This window comes from Sorex fumeus, unplaced genomic scaffold, assembly GCF_029834395.1.
Source record: "Sorex fumeus unplaced genomic scaffold, SorFum_2.1 ptg000008l, whole genome shotgun sequence".
Taxonomy (NCBI): Eukaryota; Metazoa; Chordata; class Mammalia; order Eulipotyphla; family Soricidae; genus Sorex; species Sorex fumeus.
In genome coordinates this window covers 48,895,589-48,921,454 of record NW_026606065.1, presented here as the reverse complement: position 1 = coordinate 48,921,454, position 25,866 = coordinate 48,895,589, and the positions used below count along the sequence as shown (strand labels likewise).

Below are 25,866 nucleotides of genomic sequence, written 5' to 3'. Positions count from 1 at the left end.
ACTACAAACTCTTTTTTAGATTGGAATATTTTCTCACAAATAACTAGACATGGGGAGAATATTGTGTGCAATTGTACAAGTGCTTCTTTAGACTTCAAGCACACAGGGAAGTCAGTAGGACACATGAAAGAACAATTCTTTTGAAAGAATGGATTGATGAATCATCACTTTTTACTGGATTTGAAGAGTGAATGGCATTTGATTTATTTTCTTTAACTCTTCAGCTTCCTTTGAGGTAAGTCTATTTTCGTTTTAATCCTTTGTACCTTTTTTTCTTTTTTCTTTTCTTTTTTTTTTTGCGTTTTGGGTCACACCTGGCGATGCACAGGGGTTACTCCTGGCTCTGCACTCAGGAATCACTCCTGGTGGTGTTCGGGGAACCATATGGGATGCTGGGAATTGAACCTCTCTGAGAGGGGTGGAGGAATCAAACCCAAGTTAGATGCGTGCAAGGCAAATGCCCACCCGCTGAGCTATTGCTCCAGCCCCAATCCTTTGTACATTTTAAGTATAAGAGATCTAACTTTGTGTTGTAATTTTGAAATAAATGTGTTTTCTTCACTGTGAGCCTTCCGTGGTAAGAACTATAAGTTTTTCACTATGGTTTCCAACATATTCGTAAATTCATTTAACAATAAATAATTGAGCACCAAATGAAGCTCTGATGCTATAACACAAGTTAGATGCAAACCTCAAGGAAATTGTTTTCCAATGGGTGAAACAATCAAGTAAATTGATTAGTATTGTGCAAGATGGTTGAGGTTTATGATAATGTGATATATTTGGTAGGGATTCAAATAAATATTCATAAAATAGTAAATAAAAATCCAAATCTAGGACTAGAGATATTGGATAGTGGGTAGGGTGCTTGACTTGCATGTGGGTGACCTGGATTCGATTTCTGTTACCCCAATAATGTCCTTCAAGTCCTGCCAGGAGTAATCCCTGGGAGTGGTTCAAAAACCAAAATAAAAGAAAGAAAGAAAGAAAGAAAGAAAATCTACACAAGAGAGAGTCAGATAAGACCAAATATATTTGATAACACAATCCTTATTATTATTATTATTATTATTATTATTATTATTTTGGCTTGGGGACCACACCTGGTGGTGATAAAGGTTTACTCCTGCTCAGGGAACACTCCTATTACATTTGGAGAAACATATGGAGTTCTAGGGATTGAACCCGGGTCAGATGCATGCAAGACAAGAACCTTTCCCACTGTACTACATCTCTGTCATCTGACAGAATTCTTTTAGTGTCACTATTTACAAAAGTTTAGCAGTGAAAATTCTTCAGTATGCAGTTGCAGAAAAGTATGAGAAAACTAGATATAGTCCAGGAATTTGGTGTGCTTAGATTTCAAATTTCACACTAAAGTATCAGATATTATTAAATAATTTTATGAGGGAAAAAATGAGTTATTTCTCTCATGCTTCAAGAAATAACATGCCAAGAGTTATGAGCTAAGAGTTGGTGTCAATTAGGAGGGAAGTGAGAGGCTCTGAATTAAGTGTCAACAGTGAAAAATGGCTTAGAGAAGGGAAAGAAAGGAGAAATATTTCCAGGAATTTGTAGCCATTGGTAGCTGGCTGAAAGTGTTAGGTGAGTGGTTTGAGGAAACAGTGTCAATGTGTTTCTATGAGGGCCTATGAGGAGAGCCAAAGTGGGTGAGCTGAAGGAAATGCATACTCAGGTCTTCAAATTCGGGTATGGTATTTTGTATCTTTCATATCTATGTTGATATTTCAGCTGATTAAAAGGGCTTGGTAAAAGGTTTAGATTGTAGGCATAGATTTATAAGTAATGTGATCATGGAAGCCATGAAGTTCCTAAGAAAAAAGGTGTTCAAAAAATATTACAGGACTGAAAGCTAGAGGTTACTATTTAAACATCAAAATAAGAAAAAAATTGCTTATGTTGAGTAGCAAATGAGAGCAAAATTGGAAAATAATATCATCATAAATATTATTGGAAGGATTTAATTGAATCTTTAATGAGAGGTCAAGCACAGAAATTTCTGCCTATTCATCCCCTGGCTCCATTCAAAATGATTGTTTCTAAGAGCTCATTAATGAAGGACCCAGATGTACATAGATTACAGTGTTGTGGGTCTCATGGCCTCTCACTGAAGGGCAGTCTAAAGTCTGAAAGGAAGTTCAGGTGTGAGAACTTTACTCAATGAATTAGTAATAATCAAGTGGGTAAGGAAACCTTTGTTTACTAGAAATCCAGGACTATTCAAAGAGAATTGGCAACATGTATATTGGACTCAGTCTCTAACACATCAGGTCATGTGGGACTTAATTTGGAAATAGAGTTGTTGCAAATTTTGTCAAGTTAGAATGGATTCATACTGAAGTAATTCATACTGAAGCACACTGGCCCTTAATACAATAAACTGATGGACAAGAAAGAAGGTGAAATTGAATTCAGAGAGTTAGCCCTGGGGTTGTGAGTGCCTAAAGGAACCCAACTCAATTCATGACATCACATGAATCCCTAAGAATTGATAAATAGTGTCTTGAAGGGTCCTGAACAATTCCTGGATGGGCTTAATGATCCCCAGCAATATAGAGACCTAGAATGGAACTGTCGTGTTTGGTTAACTGAGAATCACTGGTAAAGACCCCAGGTCCCCTGATAACTGCTTGGAAGCACCCCAAAGCTAAAAGGAAAATGTTAATATCACAATAGACGTTGAGATGATAGTTCTACAAGTGAAGAAAATCAGAGATGGTCAACAAATCACACAGAAACTAGGGGATTTGTACTAGATTCTCCTCCGCAACCTTTGTAAGGAACCAAGCTTTTATGCATACAGTCTGTCAATACCTAGACTTTGCCCTCCAGAGTCATGAGGCATTAAGTTTCTGCTTAACCCTAGGGTTATTTGTAACATGAGCTTTAAAAAAAATAATACAAAGGAAGGAGCTGATAAACCCCCAGAGAGAACATAGGTAATACGTGAGATTATCAAAACCAGGTATAAGCAGAATCCATGAAAAGAACGAGGTGATGAGACATTCCTTGACAAGAGAAGATCTCTGAAATTAGAGCTGATTCTGCTCTGGTATAGCATGAAGGTAGGAATGAGACAGATTCTGCCAATACCATTCTGCTAACTCCTGACTCCGTGCAATCATTCCTGGTAGTACCAGGATGACCAATGGTTGGCTGTATGCAAGGCAAGTGCCCTCCCCAGACCTCATGTAAGAGTAGCATTGTAGCACTGTCCTCCCATTGTTTATCAATTTGCTTGAGCAGGCACCAGTAACGTCTCCATGTGAGGCTTGTTGTTACTGTTTTTGACATATCAAGTACGCCATGGCCATGGGGAGATTGCCAGGCTCTGCATGTGGGCGGGATACTCTTGGTAGCTTGCTGGGCTCTCGAAGAGGTACAAAGGAACTGAGCCCCGGTCGGCTGTGTGCAAGGTAAATGCTCTACCAGCTGTGCTATCCCTCCAGCCCAAGAGTAATTAAGTCAATTATGTTGCAAAGTCTCTTGTCGTGTAAGGTAATGCAGTCACGATTTCTAAATATTAGGATATAATAATGGCCTTTTGAGGCCATTATTTTATTATGGCTTGCTGGAGTGGAAAGAAACAACACAATACATGGGAGCTTAAAATTTAGGAAAACTATTTTAAAATATGGATAATCATCTTCATTTTATAATATCATGAGCTCTGTGAACAATTCAGTTCTTTTGTTGATCAACTCATGGCTCTAGTGAGAGTTCTATAAATGTTGAATAGAGCTAGATGATATCTAAGTCTCCTTAGCCTTTCCAAATATTTGAATTACAAGTATAAAAATATATGCTTATGTTTAATGGTTGATTGTTAGATCAGATTTCCCCAATGAATATTTGTTCTCTTTTCTGTCTTGTTGAATAGCTGACTTTGAATATTTTACTTTGGTATTGAAGTCAATGTATATTAAATCAATGTATGAAATTGTCTAATTCAGTTCAATATGCATGTAGGTGACATGGCATTGATATAAAATAAATATTTCATCTATATAACTTTAATTCTGAAGGTTGTCGGGCTATCAAACTCTCTTTAAATGTTACTACCTATTAAAAAATGTGTAATTCTCATTCAGGTTACTGGAACTATTTATTTTACCTTTGGGTCACAGCTAGCAATGCACAGGGGTTACTCCTGGCTCTTGCACTCAGGAATTACTCCTAGCAGTGCTCGGGGAACCATATGGGATGCTGGAAATTGAACCTGGGTCAGCCATGTGCAAGGCAAAAGCCCTACCTGCTGTTCTATCACTCCTGGAACTCTTCTCAGACCATCAAAAAATGAATACTTTCTTCCCTAAAAATGAAATTTATGTTAGGGTAGAAAGCATGAGATTTCCTGTTACTATATAGTAAATACCATGCATGAATACAATATTGTGACAAATTAACTCCATAGAAGCTAAGGCATTATCTTAACTATAGTAACTTGATTAATAGGGACATTTTGAAAAAATAGATATATTTTGATTAAGTGACACACTGTTTTTTTTCTGTAGCAACAACTGAATAATTTGTATAAGTCTTATACAACAATTTTTCAAAAGTAGAGCATGTGTTGACCATTTACAGAATATATTTCCCATTATTCTTATTAAAGAAATTAGAAATTAATTATGGAAACAAAAGGGACCCATTCAAATATATACATAGATGTATGACACTTATAGGGGATTTTATAGGATTAATAATGGCTGGAGGAAGAAGAGAGTACATTTAAACTGCATTAAGAAGGAAATAAGAATTTCCTAACTGATATTTCAAAAAAGAAATGGAAATAGTATCTCTTCTTTTACAATGCAAGTTTCATGAAAATGTTCAAGTGTAAAATTGAAAGAATTGTTATTTTACTGTACGTTATGTATCTATCTATGTATTCATTAACACCTACCACTAGCATTCCCCCTTAGATAAAACAACACCCCAAACTTCTCAAGAACAGTTTGTCATTTGGAAGATGTTTTAGATACATAATCCATGTTGTAGGACAAGACAACAGTGAAGGGGTACAGAAGGATCTCAATCATTCCCACTTGTCTCTCTATACCAGAACAGTAACTATTGCTATTGCTGTTGCTGTTTGTATGTTCTAGCTGCAAGACTATAAAAGGATTTGTGGTGTTTAGTCTTTCCATTAATCTGTTTGTTTGTTTATTTGTTTTTGGTTCACATCTGGTTCTTCTCAGGGCTTACTCCTGACTCTACACTCAGGGATCACTCCTAGAGGGTTCAGGGAACCATATGAGGTGTCAGGGATTGAACCAGGATCGGAAATGTGCTAGGCAAGCATCTTACCCACTGTACTGTGGCTCCAGTCCTTCCATTAATCTTCTAATTCCATGAAAATACTCAATTAAATTTTATCTGTTGATCTTCCTAGTTAATATATTAAAAAATAATTCAACAGTTCCCTTACTGATTTCTTCCGCCATTTTAATTTAACTTCTGTAACATTGCTCAGAAGCCCCATCTTATGGGAACATTTTCCTAAATTTTTATTACTCTTTTACTTCTTAAACATTTCCTTTTTTGGTTTGTTTAAAACCATTATCTATACAGTAAAACTGAACAATTTATTTTGTAAATTCTTTTATAATTTGACATTTTGGGGGTGTGATGAGACCTCTTCTTCCTCTACCCCACTAATCTCTAAGAAGTTAATCAAAATTGCACCTTATGGTCTAATTTATGGTTACATTTATTTACACATATGATGGCCAAAGGAGTATCACTTGAAGGTGCATCACTTCTATAATACATATGAAATTCCTACTTCATGGTCTCTCATTATGAGATTATATTTTCTATACCAGACAAGGCAATTTTAGGGAAAGACAATGACAAAATTATTTCTACTTTATCCATTTATAAAGCATTATTCTGATTGAGTACGTAATTGAGTGATTTGTCACTCTGTTATCAGGTCTTTGTCATTTTGGTTTTTTTAACCTTTGCCGCTCTGATCTGCATTTTAGGTAACAGAGCCCTGAAAACTACATTTCCCAGTATGCCTTGCTCTGGCTTTCTTCTAGGCTTGGTCATGGGAGGTTCTAGCCAGAACTGGTGAGGAAGAGAAAATTTCTTCCTGTAAATGTAACCAACATTTCATGCTCACCTCTTCCCAACTCTACCTTGTATCTCTGATAGAGACAGTGCCTCACCTAACTGCTTTATTTTTCATCAAATACATTCCCCTCTGCTCTCCTTCCTTTAGGGTAAATGCCATCTTATGTTAAATTCCTACTAACTTGGCTAATGGACAAATTTCTTACACAGTCTAAGATAAGCTTATATCTTATTCCCTATTTTTCTTATTACTAATTTCTGAGTTGCCTCAGTTATCTCAGTTGTGGTTCTTCTACTATCTCTCTTGATTTCCATTTATCAGATCTCAGTGACTAAACTACCTTTTGTTTTCTGATTTAACTGTGACTGAAACAACATTAGTCTCTTCTTTTTCAAGAAGAATTTTAATCTAGAGTGCTGCAGATTTCTTTGAAGAAATGTACAAAGATGCTTAAGAGAAAAATATTTTGTAATAGATGAAGGGCTGGAGAGATAGTGTAACCAGTAGGGTATTAGCCTTGAATCTAACCCACCTGGTTTTGACCTGCAGCACACCATATGGTCCCCCAAGTGCCACCAAAAATAATTACTGAATGCAGAGTCAAAATAAGCCCTGAGAACCACTGGATGTGGTCAAAAAACATATACATACATGCATATATACATATATATATATTTTAAGAAGTGATTACATATATTTATATATTGTAAAAGAGAAAAGAGAAAAACTTACACATACTTAATGTCTTAAAATTTAATTTAGAATGTGTTCAATATATTTTACAATTTTTTAAATATATTTTTGACCCTGTCATTAAGGCTCTCCCAACTTGAAACTTGAAACAGGGAGTGGTACACTGCTTTCAGTGTATTTCTGCTTCTTGTACAACTAAGCAATGTTTATCTTGATGAACTTGACACAAAAAGTCAAATCCCGTCTATCAGAAAATTAATTGTGACTCTTCTTTATTAAATCCAAGTAGCTGTGTACAGTAAATAACAGTTCACTCAAGGAAAAAGGAAATCTGGATTTTGGACAGAAGGGAATGAGCAAAAGAAATAAAGAAAAATTAGAGAATTGAGCTCAGAGATAAGCCTTGTACAAAGTCAGGTGATAAGACACATTCCTCTGAATATCCCCTCCTTGGCTTCGTTGGGAAACTCAATATTTTCTCAGTCACAGCTCCTGGATGTGGGCTTTCAGCACTTGGCAGCACTCCAGTTTAGCACTTCATTTCACACAGCAGCTCTAATTTTCAAATATTGACTTGCGAACTTAGCGTCCCTGGTGCCAGCTCAATTCCTAAACATTATTGCAGTTAAAGCTTTGATTATTATGCTGTACTATTGTAGGTTCCAGTTATCAGACTAAATTCATCTTTATGGAAATTCTTGGCCATTGACCAAAGATACCACACCTGTATTACATAAAGGATGCCAAAGCCATTTTTAAAAAAGTTTGGAGATCCCACCAAGCAGTGTTCAGGTCGCCTGATGACCACTCTGGCAATATTCAGCCAACATGGCCAAATGGCTTAATGGTTGAGTATGGCAATGCAGTACTGCACAGACGCGGTAGAGCTGGGGACCACAAGGGCCATATCCTTCAGTACTCAGGGTCTACACAGTGTTAAGGATGGAACTTGTAAGATATGTGCCCCAGACTACTGACCAACAGCCCCTGAATAATTTTTAAAATGTGACTTATGCAAAGATTTATATTTAGACTGTACTGTAATCGTACAAATTAAGTATCAAGGATTATAAATGTTATGTAACTTGACACACTGTAAATAAAATTGTATGCTGCCTATTTTGGATATGCAAAATATTCTGCTTTTAGTATTTCAGAGGCAGAGGCATTTTCCCTAGCCTGACATCAGAAGGCATATTCTGCATTTGATCAGAGCTCTTGGAAGAAGTGTACATGGCAAAAGGAAAATAAGATTAATATTTATGAGTCAGTAATTGTTTTTCATAAGAAAGAATATTATATTACTATATTTCTTACATGTGAAAAATATCTGGTAATTACCATGGAGAACAGCGCATTTAATAAAATGTTCAAAACAAATGATAAAAATAGGTACTAGACTTTATACTCAAGAATTAAGGAATCAAGGAAATTTACTGAGAAATTGGTTGTGAAGACAGCAATTCAACTAAATAACCATGTTTCTTTTTTCATTTTAGATTAGTAGCCTTGAGAATAAACAATTGAGATAAAACAGACTGATTATACAGTGACTTACTAAGAGAGAACATGGATTTCATGATCAAAAAATAAAGTTGGACAAAGTGAAAAAGGATTGGGTGAGGACATTTGCAGCTGTTGAAAGTTTATTCACAAAGTTTTATAGCCAGGTAGTTGTCTCCTTTCAAAGACTTCAGTAGATTGCTGTCTGCTACAGGCAAAATTTCAAGGTGAACGACAGAAGTGAAGACAGGCATGAAAGTTTGGCACATGAGCCAAGAATCCAGTAATCTGTTCAGAAGCCTGGCCTTCACTCATGGACAGAGTCCTACCAACTGTAGTAAATGACTCCTCATAGAACAATTATATTTGAATTGGGGCAAGGGAATTCAGTTGTAGAGAGGGCAAAAGATAGCTAAGTTAAACCCAAAATATATGGCTCCAGAGGTAGTAGCTGTCTTAACATCTTATCAACAACTAAGCAGTTTGCTGTTTGATATATAGACCTTTCATTTATCATAGGCATTTCCTTCTTTCCTTCTTGTTTAGCCAGCAAACAACTGAATCCCTCTTCTCTCAAACCATTCACTCATTTTTATTGTCTTCTTCTGAACACTCTCCAAGTTGTCGACATATTTCTCTTATCTAATGTCCCCAAACTGGTATAAAATAATCATAAAGAAATATCTGATAGTTTTTGGTGGAAATACTGTTACTATCTTGTATCCTCCAAGCTTCTTTACATTTAACTCTGCACATGACCTTCTGGAACTTTAGTTTCTGTTCTCAAGGAGTTTCCATTCCAGTTGACCAAGTACTGAGGAGTAGACACTCACATGCCCATACCTGTGTATTCTGTAGGCCACACTGAAGTGACTTTACAAATTTGAAATATTAACTTCACTTGTTTTTGACCATTTGTATTAGAAGAAATGTACTGGCAGGAGCAGCAGATGAACCAAGACATGAAAAGTTTATTCTTATGGGAAAATGTACAGAAAGCTTTAACAGTGATGTCCAAGGGTGTTACCATCTGCTGTGCATTTTATGATCCAATTGAGCAAGTATGATGACATTGTCCAAATGAAGGTTTTAATTCCTTTTATATGATGAGGAAATATTCTTTCCAAGGGGCATTATGTCTATCCACAACCCATCATGTACAATGTAAGAGCTCATGCCCATAGAAAATGACTACCAGAAAGACTCATATTTCTAAGGGTAGAGAGAGTTCTGCCATATTTTAAAGAAAAAAATAGAATAAAGCTAAGCTTGTTATAGGAGTCAGTGACAAAAGCTTTATTTTCAAAATCTGAACTCTGAGAAAGTGCTTGAGGAAAAACCAGCATCCAGAATTATATGGCCAGAAGCAAGAACTAGACCTCACAGAACATCAAAGCAGCCCTCAGGAAACACAGACCATCTTGAATCTGAATTTTCCTTCATGATTTGTGACTAAATCTTCATTAGCAAAACTGTTCCTGACACAAATTGGGTACCTAGAACTGGCTTTCTCAACCTCATTATTATTAAACATTTGAAATGAGTACTTCTTCTTTCTGGACACTGTTTTATGCACTATGAGTGGTTAGTAAAACCCCTGCTTTCTACTTACTAGGTGCCAGTCTCATTATCCTTACAATCTTGGCTTAGTTACTGAAGTACTCTGAGGCTCAATTTTCTTACATATAAAATGAAGGTGAGAATAGATCTTATTTTACAAGTGCTATATGAAAATTGACAAGTAGGGTATCTATCGTATTACAAGCTCAAGATATATCTTTTCCTTTCCATGTGCTGTGTATTTTATACTATTTGATGGGTTATTGGTTATTATCACTATTTCCCAAAGTTAATATCTCCAGTCAGCTATCTCTCAGTTACTGTTAAAATTAAAACTTGAATACTATGTGATCTCCGTGTGTTTTCCTACACACTGATTCAGACTCAAGACAAATAAAGAAAGATAATTCAGATAAGACAAATTGCTGTCATACTGTGACTTGTTTCATCTGTGTGCAATATTTTACTTAAAATGTAATTAAAAAAGGGTAGAATACTAATTGAGAAAGAAGAGGGATATTTTTTGTAAGAGTATTCACTCTAGATCTTAAATCCAAGAAGATAAGGAAAAGAGTCTATAAGGAATTCTGACTATTCTTTTTTGAATAACTTTTTTGAATAACTTTTTAAATGATAATGAAGAATATTAGAACACTGTGAATTCAAGAAATAGTCTTATGATTCTATTTTAACGATATTCTAAAAACTTTTGTTGAATGAATTACTAGGTCAGTCTGTTAAGTTTTTTCCCAGAATAAATGATCTCAGTTAAAGATTAAACTCATGCAGCTTTCGTGTTCTTCAATTTTTAATCTACCATAGTTTTATTTATTTCTTCCTTACCATCTCACTTTCCTATATGCAAACACTTGTTTTATTTTTTCCCTTACCATTTTACTTTCTTACACGCAAACACTTGAAGTCTCCAAAGCTGCCAGTAATTTCTTTTATTTTTTCTGAAATTCTTCAATGTACAAAAGGAAAGAACCTAATTAAAATAAACAATTTAATGGAGTGTATTGGCTAGAAAATTAATTCAGATAGCAGGGAAATTAATGATTACAGTGGCTTGGAATGTGATTGGATACCTGCTAAAAAAAATGAAAGATTAAAGGAGAATCTCTGATTATGATAGTTTATCATCTAGAAGGAGTCATTCAGGGACATACTGAAAGATCAGTATTAAGTCACATGTTAGTGTTAACTAGAGACATTAGAAGTATCATAATCAGAGTATCAATTAAATTGTGGGAGGTATTAATTGGATAGATAATATGAACACAAGATAAGATAAAGCAATGAGGAAAGGACTTGTGGAAAATAGCAATATCAAGAAATAAAATATGTCAAAATGGGAAGATGAAGTCTAATATATTTGGAAGCAAGTTCATTTTAAAACCCCTATATTTAATTTTATTCCATTAATAATGCAAGCATATCTGGGAAGAAGCATTTGGAAGAGAGTAGTACTTAAAGAGATTTAAATATGATCGTGATTAAACCTAAAATGTCGATATGATTTTGCAATGTGAATCTGGAAATATTGCCAATGTGATCTGAGCTGTAGACTCAGCCAGTCATTGACATATGGTGAAGGTCTGAGCTCTTTTTAAAATTTTTTCTCGAATTTTCTGTAACTTTAAGGAGAACTGTTCAAAAATGGAAATGAACAGGACCAGAGCAACAGCACAGTGTGCTCTTGTCTTGAATACAGAAAACCTGGGTTCAGTTCCCAGAATGACCACTTTTCATGGTCCCCAGAACCCACAGGTTCCCTGAGACAGCCTGGTGTGCTATCCTCGCTCCCAAAATAAACAATAATATTGTCCAAAAAAACTGCATGATGAGTACCTTGAAGAACTAGCAAGACAAAGGCAAGAAAAAGGTGATTATTAATGAAATTTAAGAATTTTTCAGTTCAAGTGTTGAGTTAGATACTTAAGTTATAAAGCTCAATTATCATGAAGATAAAATTTAAAAATTAAAATAAATGATGAATAAGATCACAATTTAATAAGTTTATGCAAATCAACCATAAGGGTAAATATACATAGGATGGGCATAAGTTCCTTAGGTATTTAGAGTATGGAGGCACTCAGTAATTCTGGGAAGTATCACTGTAGCACTGTCATACTGTTGATCTTCGATTTACTCGAGTGAGCACCAGTAACATCGCTATTCCTCCCAGCCTTGAGATTTTAGCAGCATCTTCTTACTCGTTTTTTCCCAATGATTAGAGCCTCTTTAAGTATTAGGGGAATGAGACCTATTGTCGTTACTGTATTTGGCATATTGAATACGACACAGGGAGCTAGTCAGGCTCTGCCCGTGTGGGCAGGATACTCTCGGTAGCTTGCTGGGCATAAATGGGTAGGAAGTGTCTTATAATGTGTCATGCAGCTGCTTTGTGACCGTGTGGTCTGGAAAGTGGCCTGGAGCGTGGCTGCGGTTGGGCAGTGGAGGTCGGCTGCCACGCATGGGTCCCTTGGGGTGGGGTGGGCTCTCACCCGCCCCACAGAGTTCTGTGGCATGTTTCTGGGAGCCTCCTTTTATACTCCCATCTGGGAGGAGCATCTGTGAGTTCTGGAGGGTGTCCGATGAGGAGATTATCTGGAGCCAGCAGGGTGTATCTTTGGGTGTGATCCCTGAGGCACTGGAGACTGGGGGAAACAGGCAGAGGATCTCTGTTCCGGGTTCTGTTGAGTCCAGAGTCCAGTGTCACAAAGTCCCACATTATCTAGGTTCCGTGGGAATTATTTATGTGGGAGGCTCAGTCTGAGCATTCAGAAAGAGGCCTGGAGCATGGCAGTGGTTGGGCAGTGGAGGTTGGCTGCTGGGGCTGGGTCCCTTGGGGTGGGGAGGGCTCTTACCCGCCCCACAGCCTGGTGAGGAGTCTGGTGACATGATTCAGGGGCCTCCTTTTATACTTCCGTCTGGGAGGAGCACCCTCCTGGTGAAGTATTTGAGATAGAAACAGAAGCATTGGAGCAGAGAACTGATGATAATAACGTTTGAAAAGGTGGAAGAGAGTTTTATGAAGACTAAGGGAGTTGAATGAGTAAAAGACTGAGGGCAAATCAAAGGTGGATGCAGTGCAGAGGGCAGACAGGAGGACAAGAATAGGATGGCAATTCACTATTTCTTAGGTAAACAATGGGAAGACTTGCTGTTCATGGAAAATAGCTATTTCCATTTTAAAAACAATATCACGCCCGACCGAGGTCACCAGCTGCCCCCCACGAGCGGCTCTCCGGGCACGGCCACGGCCCCGGAGGCACAAGGACTTAGCACAGAGAGCCAGCCGCTTGGAGCAGAAAAGCAAATGGACTATGTGTTAAACCGCGCCACCATGCCTGCCCGGAGGGGAAAGGGTGTTGTCCCGCTCGCGTGCTCTTCTCTGCAAAGAAAGATGGCGGCCACACGGGAGCCTTGTGGACAGCAGGTTTGAGCCAGGGGCGGGGGGTGGCAGGAGCCTCATGGGAAGGGGGGCGTTCTGGGCCATCCTTCACGCCCGACCGAGGTCACCAGCTGCCCCCCACGAGTGGCTCTCCGGCACGGCCAGGACTCCAGAGCACAGAAACCAATCTCTTAACTATCTAACTTTTAATAGAAATACTTCCAGGGTTAATAAGTAAAACAGCAGAAATCCAAAACCGTGCGGCCGCTATAGCGGCCATTTTATTATTAATGATATTTTACATCATTTTATTCTTAAACCAAGCTGTAGAAAGCAAATCATTTCACAACACTGTTTCAGCATATCTGATGGGGGGGGGTCATAAACTCTAAACAATAATTGTGCATCTTCTGCATGTCGAAAGTAGACTATGGACTGAACATGTTTGCCACTCAATGCCTCTTTTGCAGACCACAACACCCAAAAGGAGAGAGAGAACACAGGGGATTGCCCTGCCACAGAGACAGGGGGGATGGGGGGATGGGGGTGGGAGGGATATTATCCATGGTGGTGGAAAATGGGCACTGGTGGAGGGATGGGTATCTGATCATTGTATAATTGAAACCAAAGCACAAAAAATTGTAAATCTACAACTTTAAAAAAAATAAAATAAAATAAAGGGAAAAAAATAAAAATAAAAAAAAATAATTGTGCATCTTCTATCAAAACAATGTACCTAGTCAAAGTAGATAGAGTATTAACTAGAACTCATCTGCCACACAGGAATTGGGAGGGGTGGGAGGTGGGGTTCTATTGGGGTTCACGGTTAAAAATAAGTATTGGTAAAGGGAAATGTGTTTGATACTTACATGACTGAGACCTAAACCCGAAAGCTCTGTAACTTTTCCCACAGTGATTCAATAAAGAAATAAATTATAAAAAAAATTAAAAAATAGAAACAATATCAACTTGGAGATAATGTGTTGACAACCCAAATTAGATAAAACCAGAGTTCTCTAAATTAAAAAAAATTAGAATTTAGAAGGGGCTGGAGCGATAGCACAGCAGTGGGACAAAGCCCAGCAATCTACCCGTGATGTATTTGATATGCCAAACACAGTAACAAGTCTCACAATGTTACTGGACCCACTCAAGCAAATCGATGAACAACGGGAGGACAGTGACAGTGACAGAATTTAGAATATTTATAAATTTAGAATAATATAATTAGGTGATTAAATATTTTAACATAAAGTCACAATAGACAATAATAGATATAAAGGGAACAGTTTGGGAGTAAAAAATGGCAAAACCTGTTTTCTAAGAGTGATAGCACAGCGGGTAGGGCGTTCGCCTTACAAGCGGCCAACATGGCCGACCCAAGTTCGATTCCTCCGCCCCTCTCGGAGAGCCCGGCAAGCTACTGAGAGTATCTCACCCACACAACAGAGCCTGGCAAGCCACCCGTGATGTATTTGATATGCCAGACACAGTAACAACAAAGTCTCCAATGGAGACGTTACTGGGCCCGCTCGAGCAAATCGACGATCAATGGGAGGGCCTTTACCTTTACGTTTACCTACCTTTGACCCTAAAGAAGTTTATTAGACTTGCTGAGCTTCAGTTTTGTTTCTTATAAAAATAGAGAAAATATTTCTACTTTTGGATAATAGTGTAGCCAAGAGAAATGTTTGTTTTGTTACAGTGCTGTTCATAGGTACTCAATCAACAGTAGCAATAGATTATTTTTAATTACATAATTCTAACATAAATTTATACCAATAAGTGTTTACATTAAAATTACAGGTGATAACAAATCTTAGTAGACAGGAGGAAAAAGCAGAATCCTCATGCTTTGAATTTAAATGAGTAGAAATGTTTCAAAAATAGTTTCTTGAAGCACAAAACCATAAGTCACAAAAAATTTAGCATTTCCATTCATGCCTTTATATTCAAAGAGAAGTTAAAATATATGTCCATGTAAACATTTGTAGCAGCATTATTAGTCTGAAAGTGAAAACAGGTAACGTGTCCATTAACTGATTAAAAAATCATCAAAGTGCTTTATCCACACAATGACCACTATTCAGCAATAAAAATAAATGAGGTCTTAATCCATGCTACAACTTGGTTTAACCGCAAAAACAAGGTACCAAAAACAAGGATCCGAACAAGAAAAGACAGTGTCTGATTCCACTTCAGCCAAGTTCAAAATATGCAAATCTGTACACAGGAGACCAGGGGCTGGATAAGGGAACGGAAATGGAAGGAGAAGAATTGAGAGTGACTGTGAGTGGGCAGTAATGACAATGTTTTAAAATTAGAAATTAGAGACTGGAGCAATAGCACAGCGGGTAGGGCTTTTGCAGTGAAAACTGGTGACTTTTGAGAGCATATCAGACTTGCTGAAAAAACATCTATCTTCCAGAGGAAACTGAGGCATAAGGACCCAGGCCTCAGCAATTTACGTGCAGTTTTCCTCTGACAAATCCTAGACACTGGTGTTCTGGCAATAGCAATTGGGCAGTGTCATTATCTATCAGTAACAGTAAGAAGAGAGCTACAGTTAGGATAATTGTTTGATAGATGGTTTCTGATTTAAAAAGGGTGGAAATGTGGGGCCTGGGTGATAGCACATCAGGTAGAGCTCTTGTGTTGCATGCAGCTGACCCAGGTTCGATCCCAGGCATGCTATATGGTCCCCAGAGCACTTCCAGGAGTGATTCTTGCATCCAGAACCAGGAGTTTTCCCTGAACATAACTGGGTGTGCTCCCTCCCTTAAAAAATTTTTTTAATGGAAAAGAAAAAATGTTGGTGAATTTTTATAGGTAAATTATACTTTAATAGAGATGTTTAATAATTTAGATTTCATTTTATATGCAAAGGTAAGTCTCCTAAGGTGTGTGAATGAGGAAAAAGCATTGGACAAATATTTACAATAGTTAAGAATTATTCAAGTGCTATAGCTACAAAAAAACTATTCAGAGAAACTCATATCCTGGTGTGAAGCATGGTCTACTGTGGCAGATGATGTCTTATACATGAAAGGGCATGGGTTAGATACTAACCCCACATGCTCCTCTGCCCTCAGCACCTCAGAAAATGGCCTCAGTACTCATCAGCACTGCCAGGTATGACCCTCCACAACAAACACTCGCATGCTACTTTGAGACACTCTCACTTATTTTTGTATTGTAACAGCAATAACCGCAATTTTGTCAGTAGGAACCACATGTCGGGATCCTTACCAGCTGTTTTAGACCTAATCCCACTAACACAACTGTGCCAAATAGGTCATTAGTCTACATAGCAAATGAGCTAAAGAGCTGAAATAAAGAGCCTGGTCCTAGTGGCAGAGTTAGGAAGTAACTGTCTTACTTAGTTGGCCTGTCTTAAAGTTTTTGACCTGTCTGATTTTAAACTATTTACATGTTTTTCCTAGACTCTAAAGTATCTTGGAATGAAACTTTATTTCCTCTCTCCCTTCTTTCCTCCTTCTTCGTTTGCCAAACTAGATTACCAGACTTCAGTTTGCATTCCTCTCCCAACACTCCTTAAATTGGCTTAGAACGTGATCCACCGACTCCTCAGATTATATTGTCTCCCATTTAAGAGGTGGTGGGTGGAGAGTGGGAGGCAGTGAAGGAGGCCATAGGAACATGACAAAGAGGTTGACACTAGTGGTGGCATTGGTGCTAGAACATTACATGCATAACATTCAACTATCAATAACTTTACAAATCATAATTCTTTTAATACAATTTTTAAAAAGCTAATATTGTCTCTGGTTATTATGTAGCATTTTATTTCTATGCCTTTGTCGTCCAGGAAAACTAAGAGGTAAGGACCTCTGCAACTTCAGCATTTAACACTATATTAAGTAACATTGGTATTCGGCGCCCCTCTCGGAGAGCCCGGCAAGCTACTGAGAGTATCTCGCCTGCACAGCAGAGCCTGGCAAGCTACCCGTGACGTATTCGATATGCCAAACACAGTAACAACAAAATCTCCAATGGAGACGTTACTGGGCCCACTCGAGCAAATCGATGAACAACGGGAGGACAGTGGACAGTGGTATTCGGCAAATATTACTTCATTAGTTACTGAATTAATGAGTAAATTAAAAAATCATGCTATTATTAACTCATCATGGCAAGGCATAAATGTCACCAACAAATATAACTAGGTAACAAAATTATAAGAGCATTTACTATGTCCAAATCTTTAGCCAATTGCCAGAGATACACGAATAACCACGTCTGATCCATTATATTAGAATTATAATATGATCCCTAAAGATAAGCATTAATTTGAGCCATATAGCTATTTTTTAAGCTCTGTATTTTTCACAAATAGCAATGGCATCCAGGTTCTGGAGGAAATGGCACAATGAATAAAATATCACATGATAAGATGTTTTAGCATTACAGAATGTTTAACTTTGATATGTTTCTGTACTGTCTCTCCTACTTAATTTGAACCTTTTAAAAAGTTTCCATATGTTGTAAATTCTTCCAAAGTAGCAGGGATGAAAACTTTCTGATGGCTTCAGAAACATTCTTACTTAAACTTGAGCAGTTTGAAAAAATAAGACATTCCCTTTTTTCCATAAGGATTTGAAGGGTCATCGAAATAACCAAAGGCAGAAAAGCTCTAGTATTCAACTATCATTCATTTCTTTCATGTCACTCTGATTTCCCCACTTGAGATAAATGTGGTCTGACATTTTGATTATCCATTCTTTTCCTTGGATGAAGGAAGCAACTTCTATATTGATTTAATGGTTTGGTTCAGGAGGAGTTTGTTTATATGGATGCCATGTGATACTTAGAAATGTAGTGGTTCAAGAAAAAAGCAACTCTATGAAACTGAGCACCAGTGGATATACCAGCTGCACTTTCAGTGGGAAAAGACCTGTCACTCAAGGTTTACTCTTACAAGGGTTCCACCCTCTAGATTTATGTCTTTAAGGTCACAGGATCTTGAAGTCAAGTGTCAGGTACTTCCGAATGAGATGCCTTACTCTGCAATAGTTGTTGGGATCTCCATTTAACTTTATTGAATTATATAATTTATGCATCATGAAATTCATCTGTTTACAACTTAATGATTTCTAGAAGTTAACTGAGTTGTGTAACCACCGCAATAATTTATCTTGTGAGCATTTTATCATCCTAATAAGATTCCTTGTGCCATTTATGATTCATCTCCATTCCCGCATCCAGTCCCCAGCTACCACTAATTTCCTTTATGTTTCCATAGATATACCTTTTCTGTACATTTCATTAAAATGAAATAAAGTAATATGTGCCCTTTGGTGCCTGGTTTCTATCAGTTAACAAATTCTTGAGGTTCATTCATGTTGTAGTACATATCAAAAGCTCATCCCATTTTATTGCTAAAATTATACTAATTATATGGATGGGCTCTATATTCTCCTTTGGGGTGTGCACACTTTTTTCTGCTATGAATAATGCTGCCCCAAATATATATATATATATATATATATATATATATACAGGTTCTTTTGTATAGGTTCTTTTGCACACTATATGTATATATATATGTTATGTTTAAGATATACACATCTTTATACATTATATATCTTAGATCTCTGGGTTGAATAGTTAGAAATGGAATTTTTGGGTCGTATGGTAACAACTAGGTTTAATGCTTTGAGCAAATGTCTTTCTATTTTCAAAGGTGTTGCATTATATATTCCATTAGTAATTTAAGAGCAATTCCACTTTTTTAACAAGCTTTCCAGCATGTATTATTGTCTTTCTTTTTAATTAAAGCCTTTCTAACATGTCCAATAGGACAAGATATTATATTTGGATTTGTGCTTCCTTAATAACTAGTGCTATTTTGCAACTTTACATGCAGTTAGTAGCCATTGCATCATCTTTGGTGAAATGACTATTCAAGTTTTCCTCTATATAAAAATTAGATTATTCATCTTTATACTGAGTTTCATTTATTGATTTTTAAAAATTTTTTATTAGTAAAATACCATGAGGTACAGTTGTAGACTTAAAAATCCTTGTGCTTGAGTTTCAGTTATATAATGATCGAGTACCCATCCCTCCACCAGTGCCCATTATCCACCACCACTGATCCCAGTATCCCTCCCGCCCCCTTTTCCCCCCATCTCACCCTGCCTCTGTGGCAGGGAATTCCCTTTTGTTCTCTCTCTCTTTTTGGGCGCTGTGGTTTGCAAAGAGGCATTGAGTGGCAATCATGTTTGGTCTATAATCTACTTTCAGCATGCATCTCACATCCTGGGAGGATCCTCCCAACACCCTTTATTTGGTGCTCCCTTCTCTATCTAATCTGCCTTTCCCCCTAGCATGTGTGGATGGCCTCCAAACCATGGAGTGAAACTACTGGTACTTATCTCGGCTATTGGGTGTTAGACTCCTATTTTGTTACACTATGTTCCCCAGATGAATGCAATGTTTCTATGTCTGTCCCTCTCTTTCGGACTCATTTCGCTTAGCGTGATACTTTCCATGTAGTACCACTTGCATGTAAATTTCATGACTTCATCTTTTCTAACAGCTACATAGTAATCCATTGTGTCGATGTACCAAAGTTTCTTTGACTAGTCATCTGTTCTATGGCAGTTTTTTTCCCAGATTCTGGCTATTGTAAACAGTGCTGCAATGAACAAACAAGTGCAAATGTCACTTCGACTATACTTTTTTGCCTCTCTGGTATATATACCCAGGAGTGGTATTGCTGGGTCAAATGGGAGCTCAATTTCTAATTTTTTGAGAATCGTTCATATTCTTTTCCAAAAGGGCTGAACCAGTTGGCATTCCCGCCAGCAGTGAAGGAGGGTCCCTTTCTCACCACATCCGTGCCAACACAGGTTGCTTTTGTTCTTTTGGATGTGGGCCACTCTCTGTGGTGTGAGATGATATCTCATTGTTGTTTTGATCTGCATCTCCCTGATGATTAATGATGTAGAGCATTTTCTCATGTGCCTTTTTGCCATTTGGATTTCTTCTTTGAGAAAGTTTCTGTTCATTTCGTCGCCCCATTTTTTTATGGGGTTGGATGTTTTCTTCTTGTGGAGTTCAACCAGCACTTTGTATATCCTTGATATCAACCCCATGTCGGATGTGTATTCAGCAAATATTCTTTCCCATTCTGTAGACTGTCTTTGTATTTTGGTCCCTGTTTCTTTTGAGGTGCAGAAGCTTCTTAATTTAAGATAGTCCCATTTGTCTATCTCTGTTTTCACTTGCTTGGCCAGTGGCATGACATCTTTGAAGATACCATTAGCTTCAATGTCATGGAGGGTTTTGCCGACTTTGTCTTCAATGTACCTTATGGATTCCGGTCTGATGTTGAGGTCTTTAATCCATTTTTATCTTACTTCTGTACATGGTGTTAGGTAGAGATCTGAGCCCATGTGTTTTGCATGTAGCTGTCCAGTTTTGCCAGCACAATTTGTTAAAGAGGCTTTCCTTGCTCCACTTCATATTTCTTGATCCCTTATCAAAGATTAGCTGATCATATGTTGGGGGGGGGGGAGATGTCAGTATATTCAACCCTGTTCCATTGGTCTATAGCTCTGCCTTTGTTCTAGTACCATGCTGTTTTAATTATTACTGCTTTGTAGTAGAGTTTGAAGATAGGGAGGTTTATTCCTCCCATTTTCTTTCTCCCAAGAATTGCTTTAGGTATTCATGGGCGCTTATTGTTCCATATAAATTTCAGGAATGTTTCCTCCATTTCTTTGAAGAATGTCATGGTATCGTTATAGGGATCACATTGAACTTGTACAATGATTTGGGAAGTATTGCCATTTTGACAATGTTAATTCTCCCGAACCATGAGCAGGGGAAGTCTTTCCATTTTCTTGTGTCCTCTTTTATTTCCAGAAGTAGCGTTTTGTAGTTTTCTTTGTACAGGTCCTTTACTTTCTTAGTTAAGCTGATTCCTAGGTACTTGGTTTTCTGGACCACAATTATGAACGGGATTTTTTTTTCACGTCACTTTCTTCTTTCTCACTATTTGCGTATAGGAAAGCCATGGATATTTGGGTATTGATTTTATAGCCTGAAACTTTACTATACATTTCTATTGTTTCTAGGAGTTTCTTGGTAGAGGTTTTAGGGTTCTCTAAGTATAGTATCATATCATCTGCGAATAGTGAGAGCTTGATTTCTTCCCTTTTTACCTGAATACCCTTAATATTTTTTTTTTGCCTAACCACTATTGCAAGTACTTCCAGTACTATACTGAACAGCAGTAGAAAGAGTGGGCATCCTTGTCTCATCCCTGATCTTAAAGGAAAGGATCTCAGTTTTTCCCCATTGAGGATGATGCTTGCTGTAGGCTTGTGGTAATGGTTTTAACTATATTGAGGAAAATCCCCTCTATCCCCATTTTGGTGAGGGTTTTCATCATAAATGGGTGCTGAATCTTGTCAAATGCCTTCTCTGCATCTATTTATATGATCATATGGTTTTTATCTTTTCTTTTGTTGATATAATGGATTATGTTGATTGTTTCTGAATGTTAAACCATCCTTGCATCCCCAGGATGAATCTCCCTTGGTCACGGTGTATGATCTTTTTGATGAGTTGTTGAATTCTATTTGCTAGTGTTTTGCTGAGAATCTTCAAATCTGTGTTCATCAGCGATATTGGCCTGTAGTTTTCTTTTCTTGTGGTGTCTTTGTTTCCTTTTGGTATTAGAGAGATATGGGCTTCGTAGAAACTGTTTGGGAGAGTTTCTGTTTCTTCAATTTCCTGGAAAAGCTTGAGAATACAGGCAATAGGTCCTCTTTAAATATTTGGAAAAATTTGCTAGTGAATCCATCTGGACCTGGGCTTTTGTTTTTGGGAAGACTTTTGATTACCATTTCAATTTCCTTGATTTTAATAGGTCTATTCAGGTATTCTACATCTTCTTGATTCAGTCTTGGGAGATTATAGAAATCCAGGAATTTGTCCATTTCTTCTAGGTTCCCTTGTTTTGTGGCATACAGACTTTCAAAGTCATCTCTAATTATCTTTTGAATTTATTTGGTTTCTATTGTGATATCCCTTTTCTCATTTCTGATTCAGTTTATTAGGGTTCTCTCTCTCAGTCTCTCTTTTTTTGTGAGTATTGCTAGTGGTTTATCTATCTTGTTTATTTTCTTGAAGAACCAGCTCTTGGTTTCATTGATCTTTTGGATTGTTTTGTTGATTTCCATGTCATTGATTTCTGCTGTAAGTTTTTTTTTTAATAGTGAAACACCATAAGGTACAGTTGTAGATTTACAATTTTTGTGCTTGGGTTTCGATTATACAATGATCAGATACCCATCCCTCCACCAGTGCCCATTTTCCACCACCATGGATAATATCCCCCCATCCCATCCCCCCATCCCCCCTGCCTCTGTGGCAGGGCAATCCCCTGTGTTCTCTCTCTCCTTTGGGGTGTTGCGGTCTGCAAAAGAGGCATTGAGTGGCAAACATGTTCAGTCCATAGTCTACTTTCGACATGCATCTCCCCTCCTGGGAGGATCCTCCAAACACCCTTTATTTGGTGCTCCCTTCTCTATCTGAGCTGCCCTTTCCTCTAGAATGCTCGGCTGGCCACTAAGCTATGGAGTAATCCTCCTGGTGCTGATCTCAGCTATTCTTGCGTATTAATCTCATATTTTGTTACTTTATATCCCTCAGATGAATGCAATCTTTCTATGTCTATCCCTCTCTTTCTGACTCATTTCGCTTAGCATGATACTTTCCATGTTGTACCACTTGTATGTAAATTTCATGACCTCATCCTTTCTAACATCTACATAGTACTCCATTGTGTAGATGTACCAAAGTTTCTTTAACCAGTCATCTGTTCTTGGGCATTCAGGTTTCTTCCAGTTTCTGGCTATTGTAAAGAGTGCTGCAATGAACAAACAAGTGCAGATGTCACTTCGACTATACATTTTTGCCTCTCTGGGATATATTCCCAGGAGTGGTATTGCTGGGTCAAATGGGAGCTCAATTTCTAATTTTTTGAGAATCGTCCATACTGTTTTCCAGAAGGGCTGAACCAGTCGACATTCCCACCAACAGTGAAGGAGTGTCCCTTTCTCGCCACATCCGCGCCAGCATCGGTTGCTTTTGTTCTTTTGAATGTGGGCCAGTCTCTGAGGTGTGAGATGGTATCTCATTGTGGTTTCGATCTGCATCTCCCTGATGATTAATGATGTAGTATTTCTGCTCTAAGTTTTATGATCTCTTTCCTTCTGCCTGATTTGGGCTCCTTTTGTTAATTCTTTTCTAAGATCTTGAGCTGTGAAGTCAAGTTGTTTATGTGGGCCCCTTCTTCCTTACTGAGAAATCCTTGCAGAGCTATAAATTTTCCCCTTAACATGGCTTTAGCTATGTCCTATAGGTTCTGGTAGCTCATGTCTTCATTCTCATTTGTTTCCAGGTATCTTTTGATTTTGTCCTTGACTTTCTTCCTGACCCACTCATTGTTCAATATTGAGTTGTTTAATTTCCAGGTGTTTAGTTTAGTTATCCATGTCTGTGTGTGATTTACTTCTATTTTCAGTGCATTGTGATCTGAAAAGATTGTTGATAATATTTCTATCTTCCTGATTCTTTTGAGGTATGTTTTGTGTACTAGCACATGGTCTATTTTGGAAAATGTTCCATGTGCACCCGAGAACAATGTCTATTCTTCCGTTTTGGAGTGTAAAGCCCTGTATACGTCTATAAGCCCTTTCTCTTCTATTTTTTCTTTCAATGCCAATGTTTCCTTGCTGAGTTTTTTCTTGTTGATCTATACAGAGGTGATAAGGCAATGTTGAAGTCTCCAGCCACTATTGTTTTGCTAGCTATGTCCTTAAAATCTGTTAGCAGTTGTTTTAAATATTTAGCTGTTCCGTCATTAGGTGCGTATACAATCAAGAGTGTGATTTCTTCCTGTTGTACGTATTCCTTGATGAATAGAAAATGGCCTTCACTGTCTCTTTTAATATTTTTCAACCTGAAATTGATGTTGTCAGATACTAGTATGGCCACCCCAGCTTTTTTGAGGGAGCTGTTTGCTTGCAGGATTATTTTCCATCCTTTAACTTTGAGTCTGTGTTTGCTCTGACTGTTGAGATGAGTTTCTTGTAGGCAGCAGAATGTTGGGTTCTGTCTCTGTATCCATTTTGCCACTCTGTGTCTCTTAAATGGTGAATTTAGACAATTGACATTGAGAGAGATTATTGTTATGGGATTTTGTGTCATCTTTCTGTAAGGGTCTTTTGTGCTTGTAGGGTTTGTCTTGTCTTATAGAAGCCCCTCTAGCCCTTCTTTTAGGTTTGGTTTTGAGTCTATGAAGTTCCTGAGCTGCTGTTTATCTAGAAAATAGTGTACCATACCTTTGAGTTTGAGTGAGAGAGTTTAGTCAGATAGAGTATTCTTGGTAAAGCGTTCATTTTATTGAGTTTTTTCACTATATCACACCATTGCCTTTGGGCTTGGAGGGTTTCCTCTGATAGGTCTGCTGTGAATCTAAAGGGTGCTCCTTTGCATGTGATTTCCTTCTTTGATCTTGCTGCTTGCAGTATTGTGTCTCTATCCTTGGCATCCATGATTCTAACTATAATATGTCTTGGAGTGTTTTTGTTAGGGTCTCTTTTAGCTGGCGCCCTTCGGGCTCCTTGAATCTGAATGGTTCCATTGTCCAGCTCTGGGAATTTTTCAGCAATGATTTGTTTGACAATGGCTTTTTCATTGGGATTGTTTCTCTGACCTTCTGGTACTCCAATGATTCTACTTGGAATCATCTCCTAGGACTCTGATTCACTGTAGAGCTATTTTGAGGTCTCTTGCCATTGTTGCCTGTTGGCTTGGTGCAGCTGATCTTCCAGCTCACTGATTCTGACTTTAGCTGTGGCCATTCTATTGTTGAGGGCACAGACTGAGTTTTTTATTTCATCTACAGAATCTTTTATTTGTGACTTTTCTGCTCTCATTTCTTCCCGTAATTTCTCGATTGTTTCTGTCATTTTACTGGATATCTGTCTTACTGTTTCATTGAGTTAATTGAACATCTTCATGACTTCATATCTGAAATCTTTCTTAGAGAGGTCCTTTAGGTGAGTAGCACCTACTGAGGCTTTTGGACTCTTTCATCGTCGTCACCATGTGGTGGGCATTTGCATTGTTTCTTCACGTTCATGTGGAGGTATGAGTAATGAGATGTTACACTAGATATCTTGGTGTGAATAAACTACCTGTGACGGTGTGAGCATCAGCCAGCTAAAATTAGGCCACACCCACTTCCAGAGAAGCCACACCCACTTCTGAAGAGGCCACGCCCTCACAGGTACCTGGTGTGGGGGGTAGGTACCAGCTGGGAGGGGAAGAAGACCCACACAGCATTGGGGATGAACAGGAAGAGACTCGGCGATGGTGGGTGACCCAGGGTCCTACAGGACCCTTGGGGCGCTTGCACGTAGAAAGCCAAGTTCTGGGTTTGAAAACTGGCAGATTGATTGACCTGGGAGGGGAAGAAGACCGACACAGCATTGGGGACAAACACGAAGAGGCTCAGGGATGGTGGGCGACCCAGAGTCCTCATATTGAGTTTTAAAACCAACAATTT

General features: G+C 38.0%; 1 pseudogene; it reads left to right on the top strand.

Moving 5' to 3' along the window:
- Positions 1 to 15,616: 15,616 nt before the first annotated feature.
- Positions 15,617 to 15,872, top strand: LOC130019511 (uncharacterized; annotated as a pseudogene).
- Positions 15,873 to 25,866: the final 9,994 nt, after the last annotated feature.